This window comes from Desmodus rotundus, chromosome 1, assembly GCF_022682495.2.
Source record: "Desmodus rotundus isolate HL8 chromosome 1, HLdesRot8A.1, whole genome shotgun sequence".
Taxonomy (NCBI): Eukaryota; Metazoa; Chordata; class Mammalia; order Chiroptera; family Phyllostomidae; genus Desmodus; species Desmodus rotundus.
In genome coordinates, this window is record NC_071387.1 from 178,644,674 (window position 1) to 178,660,588 (window position 15,915).

Genomic DNA, 15,915 nt, shown 5'->3' on the forward strand with positions numbered 1-15,915 from the left:
TGGAGGGTCTGAGACCTGAAGGTGGGCAGAGGTCAGGATGTCAGGGACTTATCAGGACTTAGGGCAAGTTGGTTGGGGCCTGCACTGGGTTAAAAAGTGGCCCCCCAAATTCATGTCCGTGTGGAGCCTGTGAATTTGACCTTATTTGGAAGTGGAGTCTTTGCAGATGTAATCAAGTTAGAATGAGGCCTTAGTGTATTAGGGTGGGCTCTAAAGCCAATGTGACCACTGTCCTTACAGAGGGAGAGGCCATGTGAAGACACAGGGAGAGACACGTGAAGACAGAGGCAGAGATTGGAGTGTGTGGGCCACAAGTAAGAATCACCAAAGATGCTGGGAGCCACAGGGCACTGATGGAGTCCTGGGCGAGATCCTCCCCTGCCTTCTAGAGCCTCCAGAAGAAACCCTGCCTACACCTTGATCTTAGACTCATGGTCCCCTGAACTGTGAGAGGACATATTTCTGTAGTTTGAAACCCCCTGGGTTGTGAAATCTAATACAGGGTCCTCTTCATGAGCAGAGGGGGCACTGAGGCTGTCTCCATGGTAGTGAGGGGTAAAGGCAGCTCCTTCCCTCTGTGTCCCTCAAGCTCCCCATACATGCCACTATGAGTTCTCCTGGAGGTCATAGGTCACACACAAGAATCGGGGGTCCTGTCAGTCTCCTGGTGACCTATTACCAGGTGGGCACATGCTCCAGGCTCTTCCAGGCATGTGAGGCCCTGACACTGACTGCTGCCCTGGGAGGGTCCTTGCCCTGTGCAGTGAAGGGTCAGCGTCCTGCACAGATGCAGACTGGGAGCCTCACAGGCCATGGGGGCTGGGTGAGGTGGCTGCTCCCTCTGGAGTCTCCTCACCCCTGTGGGAGGCTGAGGTCCCTTGAGCATCTTATTCGTCATTTCCAGGGAAATCACCCCCAGTGCTTGTTCATCCTGCCAGATCCAAGGCCAGTGTGAAGTGAGAGTTCATGATATGATGGCCCGGTGTGGGAAGGAGGAGGCCAGGCCACAGGCTCAGTGGGTATGCAGGATCCATGGACACTGGCCTGAGGCTGCTGGCACCCTGGCTCCTATGCAGCCCCTCCTCTCCTCAGCTCTCTCGGCTCTCCTTTGTGGGCCCTCTGGGATCTGTCCCCTCTCAGGGAACAGCAGGGGAGGAAGGACAAAGATAAGCCCTCTTGCTGCAGGTTATCTGGCTGACCCTTGGAGAGGCTGAAACCCGAGTGTTGTCATCCTGAGGGCACAAAGGGGTTGCTGGGCGGGGAGCAGGCAGGGCCCCCAAAAGACAGCCCAATGGGGCCTGACCGCTGTCAGCACGCTGTCAGCGCCACCAGGGCTCCCAGACACCCAGACACGCTGCAGGGCATGCATGAGCGCCTGCATGAATTTGCCTCTGAAAGGAGCTCTGAGCAGTGGAGCAGTGATGTAGCCACACTCTGAGCAGGCCTGGGGCTGGCAGGGGCTGGAGGGAGGATCGCAGGGAACAGAAGCAGGGCGGTTGTTTTTGTAGATGTGGCGTCCCAAATAATAATGGAGACAGAGAGCCACGTTGCAGGGCCTTCCACGGATAGGCTTCTCCTTGGCTTTAATCAAATCCAGCAACACCAAGAATATTGAAAGAGCAGATGCAGCTTCTGTATTTAAAAATAGAGACGTGGCTTATTTTCTGTGAATTCTGCATTCATTTGTAAGTAAACAGGCTCCTGCACTGGAAAGACTTCAGAATAATCTTTTATTCCTGCCTCATGCAACCTGAACACGTCCCCGTCCCAGAAACGTCAGGTGCCGGTTTCATTTGATGGGTACAGGAGAATCCGAAGGCAAGTCTTTCCCAGCCATTGCTTTCTAAATTCTTGTAACTGATTTCACAGTCGAGAGAGGACAATTCAGTGCAATGGAACAGCTTTAAATAGTGCTTTTCGAAAGTGACTTCGGTGCACGACAGTTTCCACATGGTCACAATCACACTTACTGTGCGTTCAGGGGGCTGCCAGGTTGGCTGGGAAAACTTCCTCCTGTCTAGAATTTAAGGTATTTTGGAAGCACCCTAAAATGCATTGTATTTTATTAAGCAACTTACACTTGTGTGGCATAATTAATTCTTGAATACCTCTTAATAAAAACGACTTAGGTTATTCATTGGGATTAGAACTGGTTTTTATATTGTTTTAAAGGTGCCTTGGCAATATTTTATAAAGTACATTTTATTATGCATATCTTACATGTGTGTTCCACAAGTGAAAACAGCATTTCAGGGTTGAAGAGTTGTGATTTACAATCTTTTAAAGAGAAGTTTTCTAGATTATAAATTCTACTCTAGCTTAAAAACTTATCAAACTAATAAAAAAATGTAATACCCAGATAGGCAACTGAGGTGAGAAACGTTTTTAACTAATATAAGTCTTTAAATTACATCCTATAAACTCTGCTAAAAAAATGATGGAATTTCACCGAAGCAAGAAACGTGTGTGCGATTTGCACGCAGGAGCAGCAGTTGCGTCAGCTGAGCCCTGGAACAGTGAGGGCCACGCACAAATCCTTAACAAGGGTAAGGACACCAACAAATTAAAAAAACAAAACAAAACTGTAGTTTCTGTTATGATGTGGAGGAACTGAACGTGTGAGAAAAATAGACTCCAATGCTGACCAGTCAGGTGTAGGCCAGTGCGGCCGGCCACGGACACCCAGAAATGAGCTAGTGTGTAGTTCAGTCTGAGATGCTTTACTTCTTTCTCCTGAAGGCTGCACATGGCAATTCAGTGCCATGTGCCCTTAAAGGGGCATTTTGTGTTTACCCCTTTTTCCCTGTGAATCCTTGCTTTTGTAATGATGTCTCAGTAGAGAAACAAGACATTAGGACAGTTGAATGGAAATGTTAGGCCTCTGGGAACTTTCTCGGGCCCCTCTAGTGATTTTCTCTTGCTCCTTCTGTCCCAGACAAAGTGGCCTTTGGGTTCCTACTTATGGGTGCAGTGAGACGGCACTGTCTGTTTCAGGAGGAGTCAAAGCTCATGAGATTCCATTGGCAGCTCTAGGTGCAGGTGCACAGAAGTCCCACGGCTTGCGTTGGAGCTCATACAAATCTGTGCTCAGAAGAACCCTGAAAGGTGCTGGCACCGGTGACCTATACTCCTTCACCCACTCAGTGCCCCCGTTGTTGCTGAGGTGCTATGCCAGTTCTGAACATGTTTTGGAAATTCAGGAAACAAATAAGCGACAGGGAATGTCCCCCTCCTTTTTGAGGCACCATTTGCTTCATGTCACTGTTCCCTGCAAAGCAGTAGGATGGTTTTCTAAGTTCAAAGAAGACAACTACCCTGGTAAGAAGGTCCTTGGCAGAATGGTGGTATTGCTCTAGGTTATTAATAATTAGCCTACTTTCCACACACACAAAATCTCTCTTTCCCAACCTAGCTTTTTGCAGTCAGTTCTAAAGCACACAACTTTAAGGTCATTGACTGAACCAATGTAACCACACCCATCAAAAATCTCAGGTGCTCGGGGAGTGCAGACCTGGCCCACTCCAGCCTGTGACGACGGCAGTCTCCTTTGTGGGGTCTGTTCCCTGACAGGGCACTGAGCGATTGATGCAGGTGTAAGGTTGAAGGCCATCCCCAAACTTAACATTTGGAATTGCCGTTTGTGAAATACAGGAAGTCTTCAGGAAGATGGACAGCCAAACCCCTCCAGTGCTTCCCAGGGTTTTCCTATTCCCTAGCTGCCCCCTCTCCGCCTTACTCTTCACTGTGCTGATGAAGACCTCTTTCTGCTTAATTCGGCCCAAGGTGGGACGTGCATGTGACTCGGGGTCCTGGCTGCAGGACACTTGTGTAAGGGGGAAGCGGGCATTGTCCCCGAGTGTGGGAAGTGCGGTGGTGTGCATGGATATTCCCAGCTTGGACAGGTCCACTTACTGCTCTGTGCGCTGGCTAACGCCGTTCAGATGGGTGTTGTCATTTTCAGTGACTCGGAGAAAAAGTGACTCAGCTAGTGGTCCACGCCATGAGGCTGGAGCCCACACTGCGAGAGTCTGGGGATTGGTCAGGAAGGGGAGTCTCCAACCCTCCACCGAGGCCAGAGCTGCTTCTGAGCTGTCTGCCCCAGTTTCCTTTTGAATAAACATTGCATTGGCTTAACCTCTGTTCAAATCCACACGACGAAACACGGGGCTGCAGCTGATACGGAAGGGTAGCATGTTCAGTGCTGCTCGCAGACTGGTTGATGATTTCTTGGGTTTCGGCCACAGGGAGGGCCTGTTTGTTAAAACACCCTGAGCTGAGGCCTGAGGGGCTATGGGTTGCGGAGCCAACAACTTCGGGACAACCCATGCTGGAGAGTGGTAGCAGTCTGTGCTGTGGACTCGCTGCTCCACAGGGACACACGCAGACTATACCACAGCAGGCACTCTGTGGTCTCGGGGAGTCAGGGCTGTGCAAGTGTCCCTGTGGCTAGGGGTAGTGGACCTACCAGACCATCTTCAGGGGCCTCTGGGTGCAGCCATCTGGGCTTGGTCAGGTGTTCAAAAAGAAGAGGCCCATTCTGGTGAGTTTGAGGCTTTTTCTTTCATTTTGCTTTCTGCTGATTTATTATACTTGCTGTTGTGTACTGACCTGAGCGGGTGGCAGAGACGCTAAGGCGACCCCATGATCCTTCTTGTGTTCTCCTCTTGTTTGACCCCCCCTCCCCTCAGTGTGTGTGGGAGCTGGGACTCCTGTGTACCACACAGAATAAAGTGGTGCATGCGCCATATTCGTGATTCCATGTGTATAATTGCATTGCATGACCACTAGCACATGATGACATCACACCAATGGCTGCTCACAGTAATCCACACAGTCATGTGTATGTATTTATATGGAGCAGCCATGTGCACATGGCCACAGATGTACTATGACAAACATGTAGCCACACATGCACAACCATGTTCACACGGTTACATTAACGACGACCTACATCACACCACATGTAAATCACATGAACATGATTCTCTGCACAAGGTAGCACATGTGTGATTACATATTTATCATCTTGGGAGGACACTCTCCCTGCTGGCTCTGAGGAAATCCCAGCAGGCAAGAGCTGAGGGCCCAGGGCTCAGTCCCCACAGTACGTGTGTATGTGTGTGCACAGTCACTCTCACACATGCACACACATGGCCACACACTCACACAAACACACACGTATGTATGTATACCGTCCATCACACACATACACTCTCCCACACTCACTCACTCACGCACTCACACCCAGGACTGCTCAGCTCTGAAGGACAGACATTGCTGACCCTTGTCTGCAGAGGTCGGAGTGCTCTGTCCTGCATCCTGCAGGGCGGGGTTGGAGTGCTGGTCTCCAGCCAGTCCCAGAATATGGGGCTCGAGGGTGAAAGGGACAGGTCTGTGAAAAGCAGACAGTGCTCTTGTTAGTTTTTGAGCAAACAACCATTTTTATAAAAGAGACGATTTTCTCAGGGTGGCAAAGGGTATGAGCTGGGATGTCCCGTTCAGCAGGCGTTGGCCAGCACTGACTCCAGCAGGGCCTGGACACAGAAAATCTGTAACACTTGAGTCACTGAGTCTTTCATTGTCCAGCTGGACTATGGGATAAATGTGTGTGTGCATGTGCTAGTGCATGTATGGTGTATGTGCTATGAGTGTGTCTGTGAACCTGAGTGTGAGTACATATGACTGTGCATGTGAGTGCACACATACGAGTGTGTGTTCTGTGAATGTGTGCATATGTGTGGTTGTGTGCGTGTGAATTTGCACGTTGCACACCAGCTGTTTGATTTTTGGGTCCATTTAGAGGTGGTGGACTAAAGGCCAGACAGGATTTGAAGTGTGGACACAATAGATGTGCTAGGAGATTTTGTCACTGCTCTTGTGCCGGTCGCCCACTTCCTGGGAACCAGCAGGGCCCTGAGGAGCCCAGGCAGCTCCTGAGTGATGCCGACTCTACCTTTCACCACGTCCACTGACGCCATTGACACCCAGGTTGGGTTTTCCTGGCCTCCAGATCCCTCCTGCCCCATCCCAGCCTCTCAGGAAGCCCAACCCCAAGGGGCTTGGAGGGAAGGAATATCTGTCATCAGCCTGGGAGCATACCTGGGCAGGGCCACGGCCTGGGGTTCAGCCACACCCCAGCCTCAGGGCCACTTTGCTGAGCTGCTGCAGCAGGAATGGGGTGCAAAGAGGTGGCCACAACATCAGGAACTAGTGGTTCTTTCCTTCTCTTCCCTCCTGTCCTCCCTTCCCCCCTCCCCTTCTGTCCTTTCCCCTCCCCTGGTCCAGGCCCTGCTGCTTAAATAACCCTCGGGCCTCAGATTCCTCCCAAGGTGAAGAGGATGCAAGTCCCCAGTCTGTGTGGTGCTGGGGGTCACCCTGTTGCCCACAAAGCACATGCACCCACCTTACTGTGAAGGTGGGCCACCACCCTGTGAGAGCCTGGACACCACGCTTCACGTTGGTGAAGTGGATGGACAGGGTGGGGTCACCCACATCACAAGGTATTTCATGTACTTACAAAGCCTTGCCTCATGGTGCCTTACAGAGCTGCCTCCCATCATGCACTCACACCTGCACACACGGCACCCACACACATGCACACACATGCTCACACCACCCACATTTTCTGTGGCCTGGGTTTGTAATACCGTGGTTTTCTTGGGACTTTCTGGAGCTATGTGTGGGGTATGACGTGACATTCCCTGGAGGCTCTGAGTTGCGCAGGGAAGTTGGGTCTGTCTGGACCTGCATTTCTTTCCTGGGTTACCCTGGGACGCAGACGAGCTGGCAGTGACAGCTGGGAGGCCAGGGAAGTGTCAGCACAGTAACCTTTCCTCACCTCTCCCTGTCATGTCTGACCTCTGCCAGTGTGGTATTTGGAGGCTTCCCAGCCCCCCACCATGGGCCCTGCTTCAAGATGTGAGCCAGCGACTGCCAGATGACACACGTCAGCTGGCCAGAGAAGTGCTTGACCTCATAGGCATGCACTGGGGGCGCCCACAAGTGGGCGTGGGGGGGTGTGCGGCACTCAGCAGCCATCTGGCACATTCCAGAGGCTGTGGTGACTTGGAGGGGGGTGACAGGTGACACCTCGCCTCCTCCGAAGGCCATCTCTCCCTCCGAGGAGAACCAGGACCAAGCCGGGTCCTGAACATTCGTTCACCAGCCGCCAGTTGGCCAGGCCTGAATATGGAAAAGGCTGACACCTCCCTCAACTGGGGAATAGGAATGTGAGTCTTCCTGCTGAGGGAGGGGGGCCACAGGGCCTGTCAGGGCCTGTCCAAGCCTGCTGGCCTCTCCCCTCCTTTGCACATGGCTCAGGTGTCTCCTGGCACTTCTTAGGTCAGGTGTGTGCTGCGTGTCACACATCACTGACCTGCCAAAATGGAGGGCCTGAGATCACACTCAGAACTTTAACTCTTCACAGCCTACCCCATACGTGCAGGCCCTGAAGTTCCCCACTCGGTGGGGTGAGCACAGGTGATAGCTCTGGTTGCAGGGGAGGGGTCTGCAGGAAGGGGCCCAGACGGTCAGCAGGGCTCCTCGGGACCAGGGACGGCCAGGAGGAGTCTCACTGCCTACATCCCCGTTCCTACACTGTTTCCATCTGTATGCGACAGACACACTGTTTCATAATGTTAAAAGGACAATAAAATACTTAAAAATTAAAGAGAAATAATTATATATGAAGGCATTAGTTAGTAATTGCATGCTTTTCTGGTAAATAATTTTTACTTTCTGTTATTAGATGCACAATCTAATGTTTTATTGAATTACATTTACTAGACAGAGTTCCCCAGTGATTTTCGATTTGTTGGTGGGTAGGAGTAAGAGAGACAGGTAACCTATGGTTGTGAAGGCATTTTCTCGTGTAAAGGATGGTTTAATGCGGGCGCTGCAGTGTGTGTGCTCTCCGTGCTGTGTAGGACTAGTGTGTAGAGGGACCCGAGGTCAGCGACAGCACTGCTGCTCCATCACAGGGGCATCGTTTGCAGGCCATGAGCTCAAAATTATACTTCGGCTATGAATTTGTTCATAATTCAAATTTTTCTCTTTCTTGTGTCTTGGGATGGATGGCTTTGAGTTCATCCCAGTTGGAATTTGTTGAGCATTTGAATGTTAATATTCATGTTTTTCATCAAATTTGTGGGATTTCAAGCCATGATCTTCAAATTTCCTGTTGCTAACTCCTCTGGCGTGGGCAGGGTGTAGCCCCTCCCTTAGGGATGGTGTTGTGAGGGGCTCTCATTGTGCCCTTGCTTGCTGGCTCCCTTTTATTTGGAGTGGGAAGTACAACTTCCTCTCGACCAGGCTCGTTTACTTAATTGGCATGAGGATATTTTCACATATGGATTCATATAGGGGTTCACGTCTGGAGTCATCTCTGGATTCATGAAAATGCCCTCATGATTGGAGACAGGGTAGAAACTTGCAGTAGCTCGCAGACTTTCTGGCTGTACTTGCTCATGTTCATTGGCTAAAGTGTATTACATGGCCAAACCCACAGTCTGGTCCTCCATAGGTGACATCACAGGGAATGGCGTTTTCCCAGGAGGGGGCTTAATGAACCCTCAGAATTGGTACAAGGGCTTGATGGGTCACTCTGAGGGACGTGTTTGCATGTCACACCTGTTGGTGTGTAGCATTGGGAAGGTGGCCACATAAATACAGCTTCATGTGGCATCTCTATGGGGTGGAGAAGTTCACTCATATCACACTTTTCTTTAATAATATAACAAATATGGAATAGACATCACACTAGTTCACTAGAACTACTGTTGAGGCCTTTTACAGATACTTTGCATGTGAATATCTTGCAGTAAGTTTCAATGGGTTGATTAAAAGAAGCAATTGGTATGCATTTAGTTTTAATCACATATTTAAAGTTGAATTATTGGCTGCCATCAGATTTCAGAACTCAGACAGTGGGAGCTGTGGGGATAGAGGTGGTTCCCACAGCCTTTCAGTGAATGAGTCCTGCAGTCAGACCTTGGGCCAGGAAGAGGGGACCTCCTGCCCACAGAGTGGAGCAGTGGGAAGGGCTGAGGCTGGTCCTTCTCTTGCAGTGCCCAGCGGGTGGGCAGCATCTCAAGCAGGTCTGGGTGCTGCCTACCCACCCAGCCTCCTGCGGACCTGGACACAAGGCCAGAAATATCCACACAGTGGTGTGTGCAGAGGCAGGTGCTCTCCTGACCTTGCCCTTCACGGGTCTGCTCCCCAAAACAGCCATGTGGGACACACTTGATTGCTCTCAAGTGCACATGATTAGAAATCTCTTTTAAAGAGAATTGGTGGGATCTGGAGACATTCACTGGTGGTCCCAATACAACTTTTTCCTTGAAATTCTTAGCTGTCTTTCTCTTTATTCATGGAAGAAAATGCTCCAGACTACAGAATGGGCAGAAAATCCTGGCAGTAGAATGCTGGGCCCTCAGGTCCGATCTGACCCTGTGGGGTGTGCTCCTCTGCCATGTCTCTGGTCCTTTATGAGATAGTTGTGGACCCGAGGACAGCAGAGAGCCACAGAATGGGTGCTAGCTGTGTCCAGTGGGATGCGACTGGTATTGCCCTGTGCACAGACTGAGTTTTTCAAGCTTCCTCAGCATACCTGTACATGGAAATCTGTGGTTCTGTGGCTTCTTGTGCAGGTCTCTTATCATGTAATTAGTTAGAGTGGTGATTCATTCCCTTTGTGTTTGCCTGGGAGTCACGAATTCACCTGGTTGGAACATCACCTCTTAGCACTGCCTCTCCTATTTTCCACACTCCTGCCCCGAATGCCTACACCTCTGGTCATTCTCTCCTCACAGGCACCGACCCCCCAGTGATGACCCTCACGGAGAGGACGGGGCTCATGAGATGGGCCCATGAGGCGTCCAGGCAGGGAAAGGGGCCAGGACCTTTGTTGAGCTATCAGGACATGTCCATTCTCTGTGCCCAGGATACATCTTCAGAAAGACAAAGGGGAGGATGGGGCATCTATTAGGAGAGTGTGGCCCCCATTTTCCTCCTCTGGACACTCTGGTGATGGTCCCCTGATGACTCTGCTTAAGTTGAGGATGAGTCCTTCCTTCAGAGGCTGGCATTCCAAGAGGGCTAAAGGGGCATTTTCCTGGGAAGTAGAAGCCAACAGCTGGAACAGCCACTTGCCAATGATCCATGACTTCGGGGTCTCTCTGGAGAGAATAAAGGTCACACTCCCATCTGGGGACTTGTTGGGGTCACTGTGTGGTCATCGCATGGTATGCCCAGCCTGGGGGTGAGATAATGTGCTGCCAGCAGTCTTTCTGTGGGACCAATAGATCACTCCCACGAGGGCCCTGCCACCCAGGACTTACAGCTACTGTGGAGCTAATGGCACTGACTATTACTGCAGAGGAAATGGATGGCGATTTCACTTTGCAGTTACATGTAATTGTGCTCGGACTGTGTCAGCTTCAGGTTTAATTGGTGTGTAGGCTGCGAGGCGTGCATTTTGGCATGTGTAATTTATTTAGGCAATAAAATTTACTGTTAACTGAGAGAGGAAAATAAAGAGAAAAATAATATGTTTCACACTGTAATTACATAATAAAGTTTGAATTAGAAATTTTGCTTGGCTCACAAGCTTTCTCCAGACTGAAAACTTGCCAGCCAAGCCATCGCAGGAGGGTGTGGTTCTGACGCTACGCACTGGATGGATAGATGGGGTGGGTTTGAAAATGGAACCATCTGGAAGGACAGGGGCCCTGGGCAGTGACCTGCACTGAGATGAGGAGAGGTGGTCAGACCCAGTGGGCTGGAGAGAGATGGCAACACTGGGACTGATGAAGATGAAGTTAACTTTCTTCTGATATAAAAATGAATCTTTGTGAAAGCCGCTCATTGGACAGCAAGGTTGCTTACTTGGGAAGGGAAAACAACATGAATCAGTGCGGCTGTGCCATCCATGTTTGTTCTAAAGATAAGTCGTTACGCCAGTGTTGACAATTACCCTCAAACTGAAACGTCAGCAGCAGAGGCCTGGCTTCCACAGGACAGTTCCAGCAAAGAGAAGTCTGGAGTTCTTACTCCTGATGAGCACGGTTTTCTAAAGGGTTAGCACATCTCCACCTGGGTCATGAGCCCTGTGGCTGCGGTGACTCCAGACTCAGGAATGAAATGAGACTCTAGAACATCTGGAACAGTCAGAGTCCCCAGCCCTTATGGGTCTGTCTGAGACTCCTCCTGTGGGCCTCAGGGGCAGGGCTCAATGTGGATGCTGCTCTTTCATTACCCAGCTGACCCCTCATTCAGGGAGAAGGGCACAGAGCCAAGCAGAGCCCCCAGGCTGTAAAAATCAAAGGACATGTCCATGTGTGCCATCAAGGGTTGATGGTCAGGGTAGCAGCCATGGGATCCTTCTGGGGACAGGGTGGGAAAGGCCCCTGGAGACAAGGTCCCAGCACAGTCCCAGGACCCAAGGGTTAGCCAGGGGGCAAAAAAGTCACCAACAGGGATGGGCTCGCTGGCCTACAGTCCAGGTCAGGGCCTTCCAGAACTACTGGCCAGACACCTTCCTCCTCTGTACTGAGGCGGCCTCATGGGGTGGGTGGCTCAGGAAAGCAGGGCCCTGGCCCTGTGAAGAACAGGCCTTGGACCCTGAGGCCAAGCCAAACCTGACTGCAGTCCTGTGCCTGGGAGATTTTGGAGGAGGGCTGTCTCAGAACAGCCAGCCCTGGTGGGGCTTGTTCTGAGTACCTTGGAGGGTGGTTGGGTTTAATTTTTTCTGTGAAGTGACCTGGACATGCTAAGAACCTCCTCCCTTCTAGGAGTGACCTTGACCTTCCAGGGCTGAACCAGCTTCCCTGAGTAGACATGACCATGGGATTTCAGCTTACACAGATGTGTTCGTCCTCGGCGCCCACCACTGTCTGGAAGGGGTCTCCTCCCCTGCGGTACTCCATCCTGTCCTGCCATTTGACAAGCACATTGCAACAGGTAGTACACAGACTGTTAGGGGTCTTAGCAAAGCACAGGGTCTCCAGCCTGATGTTCCAATGCAGGTCAGTAGACACCGACACCACCTGGCCTTCGGCAGGACAGGAGGGAAAGCAGAGTTTGGTGTTTAGGCTGGAATATGAATTTGCCTTATTTTGTTATGTAGGGAACAAAATTAGCCCTTGCTGAAGAGAGTATCCACAGAGGAAGACAGCCAACCTCAGCTTCCAGCACATTCTGTCCCATTTCCATGGTCAGGGCAGGACAGAGAGCAGTGCAGACGAGAGTGGGTGCAGATGCCCCTTCAACCACAGAACTTAGTGCCTGTGGGAGAGGCTGGGGATGCTGCGCTGGGGCCCACCTGCTGATGGGACCATGTTCACAAAGGATGGTGAGCTCAGCCCTCACTCAGCAGTCCTATGAGGTGCAGGTAACGGTGCCTATTCGACACAAGAGGAAACTGAGGCACAAGGAGGTCAAGGGGGAGACACAGACCTCCTGGGTCCCACACAGCCCTTGCAGCCTGCCTTCTCTCTCCACTTGCAGTGGTGGTGAGCAGTCTGTGTTGTGTGGACCAGCTTCCCCTAGGGACACTGGAGCATCTTCTCCTCCTTGACCAGTGGCTTGGTGAGGCAGGGACACCCTAGGGAGCCCTCGCAATCTTGCAGTCTCAAGGAACAACCTGGGAGGCAGCACATACCTATGATACCTGAAAAGAGTCTAGAGAGGTGGGAAGCCTTCTGGAAGCTTGAAAGCAACCTGAGTAACAAGCAGTTGGCTAGACAGAGCCCACTCCCCTCGTTGCTCCCTTGGGTGGTCTGGCCACTGAGGTCCCTGGTGTGGAGCAGCTCCCACCTGAGCCTCCTACCACCACAGTGCTAACAGTTTCTAGCACTGAGGAACCCCTGAAATGGTCTGGAATCTAAAGACAGCCAGAGGGCCTGGGAAGTGAGGCCTCTGTGGCACTCAGCCACCCAGATTCCAGGATGAGAGTGGGTGGAATGAGACCAGCAGGGGCCACCACCTCCACAGTCTCCACCCAGACCTCACAGGGATTCTCCCAGTTCTAACCCAGAGTCCCAAGGCATCTTGGGTTTGGTGCTCCTAGAAAACCCTCCACCACTGGATGCTTTCCTGGAGTCAATCTTCCTGTAAAGGCTTGTCAGTGTCATGCAAGAAGTAATTGCAAAGACATGGGTAAAGAGAACAATTGGGGAAAATTCATCAAGATTATGCTCCAAGTGAGGGCCTCAGGCATGGTTTTTATTTTTTCTTAAATTCCTCTGTGTTTCCAGATTCTCTGTAGAAGGGTCTGAAGGAAGGAGATGAATTGCGGTCACCCCAGGGACACAGCCCACAGTGATTGCTGGGCACGAGTCACACAACATCTGCTGCACAGGTCCTTCCCCCATAGCTGGTAATGGGGAAGAACACAGGGCGGGGTGTCAAGGAGGGATTTATTTGCTCCTTCTTTGGGACACAAAAGAGCATTAGGGTGGTCCTGTGGGCAAGGTCAAAGGACAATTTGACTTGTGCAGAATGACCTGGATGGCCATCAGTCCTTGGTGGAGCTGATGAGCTGTCAGTGTGGATTGAAGGAAGAAGGGGGTTGCCTTACTGATAAGAGCCCCCCACCTCTCAGACCAGGGGCATTGCACAGGTTGGCTCTGTGCACAGCTGGTGTGGCCAGCGGCAGGGGTGGCCCAGACAGCAGAAAAGGGGCTTGCCTAGGGTGGGGCCATGAGTGCACCCACCAGGGGACCTGTCTCAGAGGAAGGGCTCACTGCTGCTCCCTGTGGAACTCCAGGTGCAGAGCCCGCACACTTGCTTCTTTCATGGAGAACGGCTTTTGCTAAAACTTCCCTCCCAAAGTCATGTCTTTTATTTAGGGTCTTTGATCTTGGTTATGCCACCTGAGTCCTATGACCTCTGAGCTCTGGGGGGACAGTTCTGGGCTCTGGGAGAGAGCCTGGGCATCTGCCTAACCTAACTCAAGGACTCTGCATGACTTGTCTTATGTTTACAAGCTATAGGAACCTGTGTCTCAATCCCTCTGGCCCCAGGGTCACTTCCTACGGTAATAACTAGATAACTCATGGCTGCTGCTTCACTCAGCAGTGTCACCCTTCTGGTGATATTTCCCCAGTGTCTCTGGGCAAGATGCAAAATTAGCCAGTCCCTCTGGGCTTGGTCTTAATAACTGTGTGTGCAGGTACCCTGTCTCCAGTGGGGAGGGCCCTTGGACAGGCATTGTTATGCCACCCCTGGTGAGGCAATGCCATCTAACAGGACACCTCTGAGCAAGGTGAGCAGAGGGATGCACAATTGCCAGGCTTTGTCACCCAGTCAGACCTGTGAACATCAAATCGTGGTGTCTGTTTATAGCCTTGCAGGTTTGTGGAGAACATGCCCAGGAATTGTCTGGGTTATTCTCTGCCTGGACTAATTTAGAAAGAAGGTCCTCTGCCAAGCCCTGCTTCCATTGTTTGCTGAAAGGACACTGAGCCATGCCTGTGTCAGAATGCTTGGAAAAGGGACAGACTGATGGGCCCCTGAACTTGACAGCTGGAGAGTGAAGTTACTGCCAGATCTACACTGTGTCACAAAGGCGCAGTTCCCTTATGTGCTCCTCTGTGCTGGGGTCTCGGGAACATAAGTGGTAAAGACAGGATTCAGAGAGTAGGATGGATGCAGGCAATGCCGCTCCCCACTGAACCCCACAGTCAGGCCCATTTGAGTGCAACAGGAAGAACAAGAACCTCAGGAAGCATGGCTTCAAATTGTCTAAGTTTTTCCACATGGAGTTGAAAACATTGACAAATGCCTCACCCCTGTGCAGAAGCCCTGTCCCCAGGGTGGACCCCATGATTAGAGAACTGTCTGTGGCATACTTGTGGAGGAACCTCTTGACCTGGTCACATTTCAGGGAAACAATGACATAGGTTGCTTGGAAATGGTTCTGGGGCATCTTCTGGGTGTGAGGAGGCAATGCTGCAGCGGGAGGTGTTGACGGGTCCCAGTCACCTGCTCACGCCACTTACCCAAAACTTCTCAAACTGACTATACCCCCTGGCCTGACTGTACCTCCCAGACCTACTGTACCTCCTGGCCTCACGGTACCTCCCAGCCTGCCCGAGCTCCCTCTCCTATATATCACTTGCACGTGTTGGCAGGTTGCAGCTTTGCTCACTGGGGCATGTGTGAGCATGATTTGGCATGGGAAGCTCATGTGGCAGGTCAGCTGATGCCCTATGGTCTGATACTCAGCCTGTTTCTACCAGAGACCAGTAGGAGCCAAAGGACACCTCCCCAAAGGGGTGTAAGTTTCTGCCGGTGGCATGATTTGTTTCTGTCCTGACTGCATGACGAAATGCTGCTGTACCCCTTTTGCCCCAGACATGGGTGGGGAGGCTTCTTGGGGTCTGCTGGGCTGATAGCCAGTGTTGGGGGGTGGGGAAGCTGGTACTATGAGGTCCTCCTGGCTCTACTGGCCACTCAGTGGCAGTTATGTGGGTCAGAAGGTCAGAGGGTCAGGGCTTCCTCAGAAACCACCATGGTCAAGACACCAAAAAGAGTATGTAATTGGGACCCTGGTGGCCCCATCCACACCATGGTCCTTGGAGCAACCTGGTCCTAGAGTAGCTCCAGTGATTCCCACTCTGACATCACAGGATGATGCTGGAGCACTGGCTTCCTGAGGCGTGTGAAGTTCAGTTTAGGGTACCATTATGAGGGCCAGATTGATGGTCCAGTAATTAATACTAAAACAAAGGGGTAGCCTTTCACTGTCATCTTCTGAAATGCCGTGTCTTCACCAATTTCACCCAGTGCTTTCTGCTTTCCACAAGTGCATCCAATGAGACACGAGCCAACCAAACTTCCCAAATGGGACCGTCTGAAGTGTTCACAGGGAACTGCCCACTCAGTGGAATTCTAGGACAAATCCTGTTGTAAAAT